Source organism: Gavialis gangeticus, unplaced genomic scaffold (assembly GCF_001723915.1).
Source record: "Gavialis gangeticus isolate Ggan-Ray unplaced genomic scaffold, GavGan_comp1, whole genome shotgun sequence".
NCBI lineage: Eukaryota > Metazoa > Chordata > Crocodylia > Gavialidae > Gavialis > Gavialis gangeticus.
In genome coordinates, this window is record NW_017729006.1 from 15,111,602 (window position 1) to 15,120,903 (window position 9,302).

Below are 9,302 nucleotides of genomic sequence, written 5' to 3' on the forward strand. Positions count from 1 at the left end.
CGCAGATCAAAGGAGGCAAGAGTGCTCAAAAGCCCCCACAGCTCACCAAATGCATTCAGGAACAGCTCAAAGCCAAAGAGGGGGTGTACACCCAATGGAAGGGAGGGGCCATCACCAAGGACGATTATACCTCCATTGCTTGATATTGTAGAAGGGCTGTTAGGCAGGCTAAGGTGGAGATGGAACTGGGGCTAGCAACTGGGATCAAAGATAACAACAAGTCCTTTTTTAAATACATAGGAGGTAAAAAGAAGGTACCAAGTAATGTGGGGCCTCTGCAGAACATGCTTGGTAATCGGGTGGTAGCACAAGACAATAAAGCTAGTCTCTTTAACAGATTCTTTGCTTCCATTTTTCTGATCAGGGACAGGAACATCCCCCGCCCTGGGATTCTGGATAGACCCAGGGGAGGCACAGTCAGGCCCAGGGTCAGTGAGGACCTAGTCAGGGAACTTCTGAAGGCACTAGATGTGTTCAAGTCAGCAGGTCCTGACGATCTCCTGATGATATCCACCCCAGAGTGCTGAGGGAACTAGCAGAGGTCATTGCGGTACCCCTTTGGACAGCTTTACAAGCACTCATGGTGCTCTGGTGAGGTGCCAGAGGACTGGAAAAGGGCCAATGTGGTCCCCATTTTCAAAAAAGGGAGGAAAGAGGACCCAGAAAACTATAGACTCATTAGTTTTACCTCAGTCCTGGGGAAGCTCTTAGAGAAAATTACCCAGGAGCACATCTGCAAGGGACCAGCAGGGAAGATTATGCTTAGGGGCAATGAACATGGGTTCATTCAAGGCAGGTCCTGTCAGACCAACCTGGTTGCCTTTTATGACCAGGTCTCAAAAGCCTTGGATGCAGGTGTCACAGTGGACGTAGTCTTTCTGGACTTCAGGAAGGCCTTCGACACTCTCTCTCACCCCATCCTCGTTTAAAAATTAGGTGACTGTGGTGTCAATGCCTACACAGTCAGATGGGTCACAAATTGGCTGGAGGGCTTCACCCAGAGAGTGGTGGTGGACAGGTCATTTTCGACCTGGAGGGATATAGGCAGTGGGGTTCCCCAGGGCTCAGTCCCCAGGCCCGCACTGTTCAATATCTTCATTGGCGACTTGGATGAGGGGGTGAAAAGCACCTTGTTCAAGTTCGCAGATGACACTAAGTTGTGGGGAGAAGTGAGCACACTAGAATAGAGGGACAGGCTACAACTAGATCTGGACAGGTTACAGAGATGGGCAGATAAGAATAGGATGGGTTTCAATATGGACAAGTGCAAGGTATTGCATCTGGGGAGGAAGAATCAGCAGCATACCTGTAGGCTGGGGAACTCCCTTCTTGTCAGCACAGAGGCAGAAAAAGGATCTTGAAGTCATTACTGATTCCAAGATGAACATGGGCCGCCAATGTGGGGACGTGGTCAGAAAAGCTAACCGCACCTTGTCATGGATCCACAGATGCATTGCGAGCAGGTCCAAGGAGGTGATCCTCCCCCTCTATGTGACATTGGTCAGGCCGCAGTTGGAGTACTGTGTCCGGTTCTGGGTGCCACACTTCAGGAGGGATGTGGATAGCATTGAGAGGGTCTAGAGGAGGGCCATTCGCATGATCAAGGGGCAGCAGGGTAGGCCCTGTGAGGAAAGGCTATGGGACCTGAACTTGTTCAGCCTCCACAGAAGAAGGCCGAGAGGGGATCTGGTGGCCGCCTATAAACTCGCCAAGGGGGACCAGCAGGCAATGGGAGAGTCCCTGTTCCCCCGAGCACTACTGGGAGTAACAAGGAATAACGGCCATAAGTTGACTGAGAGTAGATTCAGGCTAGACATCAGGAGGCACTACTTCACAGTCAGGGCAGCTAGGAGCTGGAATCAACTTCCAAGGGAAGTGGTGCTCACCCCTACCCTGGGGATCTTCAAAAGGAGGCTAGACAGTCACCTAGCTGGGGTTGTTTGACCCCAGCATCCTTTCCTGCCCATGGCAGGGGTTGGACTTGATGATCTGCTTAGGTCCCTTCTGACCCTACCAACTATGAAACTATGAATCCTGCAATTCCTGGAACAGTCTTCTTGGGCCTCTGGCTCTGGAACAACCATGCCCTACATACTGCCTCAGGTCAAGGACCGCAGAGCTTCGAGATGCCTGGACCAGCTGGATTCAAATCATGGAAGATTCTTTTGTACGAAAAGCCCTGCCTGTCTGCCAACCCTGCTCCACAGACTCGCATAGTAGAATAATCACAACAGCAGCACATATTAAAATAATGAACTCCAAGTCACAAGAGAAGGACAAGAAAGCTGACTCCCTTAGTTTTAATGAGAAAGTGCCTCTGTGTTACCCTTTGCAGGTAATATAAGAATTCCAGAAATTATCTAATCACTGGCAATCTACTTGAAAAATCACATTAATGAATAACCTGGGATGGATTTACAATGGAATGTTAAACTAATTTCATCTCAGAGGACTAAAGGTGCAAAAGGGCAAAAGCTCAATTAGCAATGACCACACATATCAAGAGGAAGTGTAGAACTGTACCAGTCTTTATGCGTGCTTTCCATGCTTTTCCATTCAGATCAATGACAACTGAAGCAACTCTAACCAGTCCTGAGATGATCCATTTGCACTGTCTTGTGTGTCCTGAGATGATCCAGTGTGGTGAGGTGCAGTGTATTTCTGAATGAGTGCTGATAATGGCAGGCAAAGCTCTCCTTTAATTAAGAGAGCACAAATGTCATCCATAAATACTTAATACAACTCCAGTCTTTAATAGCAGTAATCTTTTTATTTTTTCCTTGTATCAGGCATCCTCTTCTTGATGTTTTCAAAAAACTGGTGAGCTGTGCCTGCTACTGCAGAAATCTCACTGAAGCTAAACAAACAGCTGACCTCTATGGCTCTTGCCATCTCTAACTGCCATTTCAGTGGAGGGAGCAAAAATCCAAAAGATATAAGAAGAAAGAGGGAAATCTCCAGGTGTAAAATATATTGATGATGCTTACAGAAATTAAATGGCCATTTTTAAAAAAAAACACATATAACAAAGTGAGTTTTTCTATACTTAAACTACAAGATTGCAATATATGATGCCATTAGAAAGGGGAGAAAGTTCTGAGAGCACTACAGATTAGATTCACAAAACTTCCATAGAAAGCAATAGCATTCTCCTCTTACAGAATTGCTCCAAGCACTCATTTACAATGTAAGAGACCAAGATTCAATTCCCCTCTCTGCCTGAGCATGCATTTCCTGCTTCCTAGGGGAGTGTCCTTAATGCCAGGGAGGAGGGTAATCCAGGGTGAAGTTCTCTCAGCCCCTCCTGTTGGAGCAGTTCCAATTTGTATGAAGAATTAAACATTCACTGGACCTGCAACTAGAACTCATCATGTGTCCCAACTTCCAAATGAGTGTCCCAATGAGCTGAACAGAGTAACTGTTTCACTTTTTCATTCACTCTTTTCAGGACTATTTAAATTGGAACAGCTCCAGCAGGAAGAAATGAGGGAGATTCATTTCAGAGCACCTTGCAGCCTGGTCAGGACATTCTCCTTGGAGGTAGAACACTCAAGTTCAAGTTTGTTTGCCGGTGGATTCAAGCCAAGGATTGGAACAAAGTTCCTCTACCTCACAAAGTGAACGCCCTAACTGTCAACCTATCAGGTATTTTAAGTTGAGTCTCTCAGTCCCACCTATTGATTCTGTCTCATTTATAGGAAAAAAAACACTTAAATACTCAGAGAGAGATAGAGAGACAGAGAGAGAGAGAGACTGTAGTGGGATAGTTACAACAGATAGCTGGGACATCTCCTGAAGTTGCAGAGAATCTTAAATTATTTATAGAGAATGGAACAGTGTCAACAAGAGAGATGAACCAGTTTCTTACTTCGAATTTTCAGTCCAGTAGCTAAATACAAAACAATCAACTATTCACTGAGCCTATTTGTCACTGCTTCCCAACCTCCCACTGTCCTACCAGACACAGAGGAACTGTCTTGGTGAAATGAGTTGATGATCCATCTAGGCTAGTGTCCTTTTGCTAAGGATGACCAGACACAGATGTGCCGGGGGAAGGTGAAAGAACTCTTACACTGGATAATTAGCAACTAGTCTACCCAAAGGGGAGTTTCTTTTTATTCTATGTCAGTTGGAAGTAGTGCCCTGAAGCGTAATGGGTTTTTTTTTCCCCTCGCATATTTTTTGATCTATTTCACATCACTGTGGATGTCATAATCACTGGCATCATCACCTAGCTCTTTTTTTTTCTCCTCTGATGTCTTATACCTCACAAGAGTACCACAGGTAGTTAGTACCACAGGTTACTTCTGTTAGTTCATGCAAATTAGCTTCTGTCAGTTTTAATACAATGCCTTTTAGAGTAATGTTGCCATTCCTAAATCCTGTTTTATTCTAGTAGGGTGACAGGGCACCCTATTTACCTATTGTCTTCTCTCTCTAATGTTTTTCTAATCTAAATAGTCCCAAATCTTTCCTCTTTCTCTTTCTCCTGATCCCATATTCTAGAGATCCTGCACATATAGGCAAAAATTTTTCCATAATTAGAATCCCACAGTATGCTGCATGTATTGCTAACAAGAAGAAAGCATTTAGTCAGTGTCATAGGATGGGGTCCCCAAGGATGGCCATGTTACCCCTAGGGCCCCTTGACCGTGCCAATTCAGCCCGATGGGCACCCTCTATTCTTGCCCACCACATCTTGATGTAGTTGTAAAAAAAATAGAGAGGCTGCCTTCAAGTCTACTTGGACACAGTTCCAATAGACTCACTGAACCCCGTGGGTTCTCAGACCCCTTGTGGGTCCCATTTCACAATGGATGTCTCGGGACACCCCAGCCTTATGAACTATATGTGTGGCTCCAAACTGCCCCTTTACCATGCCCCAAGCCTCACAGATGGTATTGACACCGCATCCCTGTGGCGGAGCACCTTTGGGGTGCTCACCACATGGCAGGGGCTGCAGTAGGCTGGGGCAGAGCCCAGCAGGGAAGGTAGCCAGGTGAAGCCCCTCAGATCTCATTCTAAGGGGGGAGGTGTGTGGCAGAGCACCTTTGGGGTGCTCACTGCTTTCGGGCTCTCACAGACTCTGAGGGGAGCCTGCTTGGGCAGCAGAGGAAACCATCCTCCATGTACCCTTTTAAAGAGGGAAGGTGTGTGGCAGGGCACTGTTGGTGCCTGCCACTTTAAAACTAGGGCCAAACAGCCAGCAGGTGCTTAATTTTGGCAGCCATTTTAGAGCTCTGGCTGCCCATATAAACAGGACAGTTCACTGCTAGCAGCAAGATTGTTTGTAACATACTGGAGGTAAGGGAGGTGCTGTAGGGGATGGTTAGGAGGCTCCTGGTCCTGGGCATGACCTAAAACTGTACCCTGCTGGGAGTGGCTGGTCTGGTAGGGCTCTCAGTGATGTGGGAGCCCCCATGAAATGCCAGGCCAGTTATCACCCCAGTGAAAGGTGGGTAGGGGTACCTTAACCCTAGCCCTCACCTTCAGGTGGGTTTGTGGAACACTGGAGGTAGTTGGAGACCAGGCATGGCTGTGGCCACCTGTGCCCTGTAGGGTGCAAGACCCTGAGGATGGAGAGTGAGGGCTGGGCACAGCTACAGCCACCTGAGCCCTTTAGGGGTGCAAGACCCCAAGAGGGAGAGCTGGGGCCAGGCTATGGCCACCTGAGCCCACTGGGGAGTGAAGCCCTGTGGCTTCAAGTGAAGGGGGTGGTGGGAACCCTTGAGAGAAGGGGGCAGAGATGGGGAGCCAGAGGGCTGGGAGCCCAGTATACTTGCATATGTGTGTGTATATATAGAGTTGCCTTGGAAGGAGCCAGAGCAAGCTCAGACCTGGCTGGGTAGTTGGCTGGCCACTACCCTGGTGAGGTTGTGGGAGAGGCCCAAAAGATAGTACATCTGCCACCCAAGGATTGGACTAGCTAAGCCTATGGCCTAAGGAACCCATTCCAAGAGGGAGCAAGGCAGCATAAGTTGGTGATGGATGAAAGAGACCCTGAGAGAGGGTGGAGTGTGAGAGGAAGGCAATATGAATGTGTGTGTGTGTGTGTGTGTGTGACTGAGGCCTGACTGTGCAGCCTAAGCTTGGTCCAGCTGTAGGCCAGAGCACTGTAACATCTAGATACCATCTGTGAGGCATGGGCTGCCATGTAGGGGAGGTACAGAGCCACAGATAGCACCCCCTGGCATTAGGGCAAGAATGGGCAGCCTCCCACCTTAATGAACATCTTAACTCATCTGCAACACCTTGTTCTTAATTAAGTGGGGGGCATGTCCAAAGGTAAGTGGGTAGCCTAGCACTGTGGCTAGGCAGGGAGCCCTACTTTGCCACACTCCCTCCCGAGGCCTTGGTTTCGCTTGGCACTTGGGTCCTTACAGGGCTCTCCGGGGCCCTGTCTTGGCCTGTGCACCTACACTGGCATTGGGGCCTGTTCACCCCTGAATACCGCACACTCAAGTCCCCACACTGTAGTAGGCCCCAATGAGACCTCCTCCTTCCGCAGTAGCATCACCCAAACCACCAGTATTATTATTATTATTATTATTATTATTATTATTATTTAAAAAAAAAAAAAAGTAAAAAAAAATGCAAGCCCATAGGCTATACCATAGCTCAGGCTGCACAAGGTGTGCTCTGCCCCTTAACATTACCAGGAGCAGAACTTAGTCAGGCCTCTTCCCTTCACCTCCTCTAGGAGGGTTCCTTCACCACTGATGGAGAACTGCCCTCCCTAGTTCCAGCCTGGGGTTTATATGGGCCCAGGGCCCTGCCTCTTCTGGTCAACTGACCAGCTGCAGGCTAATTTGCTTTCTAGCCTGTTGCCCTGGTAACCTGCACCTGGGATTCTGCTGGTCTCTTTGGGCTCTCCCCAGGCAGTTTCTGCCTTTCTAGGAGCAGGCATCTCAGTGCCCTGTGACAGTCAGCTGCACTAGAACCTTGATTACCATAGTCTTTGGGTATTTTCATATAAGGCTTTCATGTTCTAGACCTTGTAGCTTTCTTTGAATTAAGTGGGGAAGAGAATACAGACATGAAATTATGTCAGTGCTGTTGACTTTTGCTTTGGAAAAAAATATATAGTTAGACCCTCCAAGTCTGAGATAGACAGATCATCTGAAGTCAACTGTAACTTCAGCTCCTGAATTCCAAGCTCCAATAATAGTAATAGTAATAATCTCCTCTTAGGTGTGTAATCGTATATTGCCTAGCACAATGGACTAAGATGTCTAAGTAATAACTGTTTCATGGCTATATTGGTTAGAAGGGGCCTGACTTTGTGACCAATCTTGACCCATACTTTTATTAATGAAGAATGTTCCATACCTCTGACAAGGGGAAACTACTATTGACTCTTCATTAAAAAAGGGGTTAAGATTATCAGCATGGCCAAGCTCAATTGGTTTATCAATGATAGGTTTGTGATCATTATCAAACAGCAGTGACATGAATAATACATCAGTAAGCAGAGTATCTGTTCTCCTGGCTGTAACAATTCATGGAGTAAGAACAACACATTCTCCTATACCCCAACACTGACAGCCCGTTAAGTGAGAATAAGGTACAGCATGATGAAAGTTTGGTTTATGGCTTAGTATATCATCATAGATGGGGATATGAAAAGTTTTATTAATACAGCAATACATATGTTTGAATAGAACATCATATCTATAAAGCAAACTTAATATGACAGATCAAGTTAACTTAATACTAATTCACAAAATGAAGAGTCTTTAAAAGAGGGACAGAGGAAAACACATTATAAAGGGGATATAGCTCTGTGAAGTGCTTTTAAGAGTAAAAAGGAATGAGGGGAGCATATGTCCTGAAGCAACAAGCTAAACCCCCTAGGAAAACCATAATTACTAGCCAACACAAAGCATAAGAGTGGAGTTCCAATGTGACAGGTTCTGTCAGTTTGTGCGTATACCTGTGTATCAGTCTGCCTATCTGGCCCTGTTCACCACAGTTTCTGAGTTCCTCAGAACCAGATGAGAGGGAAATATTAAAAAAAAGCTACTGTTTGTCCTGTGCCAGGCTTTAAAAACCAGCAAGGGTAAGCAAAATAAAAAACACTGTAACAGCACTTTATGGCCACTAACATAAAAAGTACAGGATGGGTAAAAAAAAACAAACTCGGCTACTCAGTCCTGTCAACTGCAATATTCTATTTTATTCTGCAATAGCCACAAAAAATGAAGAAACTTTGTTGTAATATTAGCACAGTAGTAATCTTCCTGGTCTCCTCCTGCTGCAGTGTCAAGAGTGAAAGGGTAGCATTGTAGAAATTCCCTTCCCTTTCCTTCACGTAAAATATCAATATGGGCACCCCAAAAAGATAAAGTAGACCTTGTTATAAAGGTGCTGGAACAAGAGTCTTCAGGGCTTGTTCCTCTTACCAGTTCATCCTGCGTGATCTTGGACTGGTCACTTAGGGCATCTTTACACATGCTCCAAGGTGGGGGGAGTGGGCTTTAATTAGAGCAGCTCTTGGAAGCCACGCTAATTAAAGCGCCCACAGCATTGTGTGTGTTCAGCATCCCACACTTCAAAATGGTGGCAGGGGCACTTTAACTAACACTTGTTTAACATTTAGTTAATGCACCCCCAATTACCATTTTTAAGTGGAGGGATGCTGAACATGCAAGAAGCCAAGGCTGCTGGAGTGTGCCAATTAGAATGCTCCAAGAGACTTGATTAATTGATGAGTGCTAATGAATCGAGTCTACTCCAAGTCTGTCTAATCAAGTCTGCCAATTAGCATGCATCAGAGGAGGCATTTGGCATGTGTACAGGTGCCTTTAACTTCTCTCTGTCTTAGCTTCCCCATCAGATAATGAGGATAATACCTAAGTGACATGGACGTGGTGAAGCTAAATGTTATCTTTTTCATAGTTGCATGTAGGGGTGTTATGAAGGCACAGACCCGCCCTTTGCCTAACGAAGGGTGCTTGTGTCTGAAAGCTCGTAAAGAACAATTTTTGCAACTATTTGGTTGGCCTAATAAAAGATATCACATTTATCCAAAGAACATTGTCTGCCTATGAAGGTGCAAGGCATACCTAAAACTAGAACTCTTGGTTCCAAAATAATACCTTTTAGATCAACTGGGAAATCGAAAGAAAACTGTCCTTTTCTGCAAGCTTTTAGGATCAAAGTCAGGCTCTGGAAAAAGTATACTGGGAAAGGGACAATTTTCTTGCAATTTCCAAGTTGGTCTAATAAAAGCATTTTGGAACCAAGAGTTCTAGTTTTTGTATGTCTTCTTCTCTCAGACCAACTCAGCTACCAAGTACACC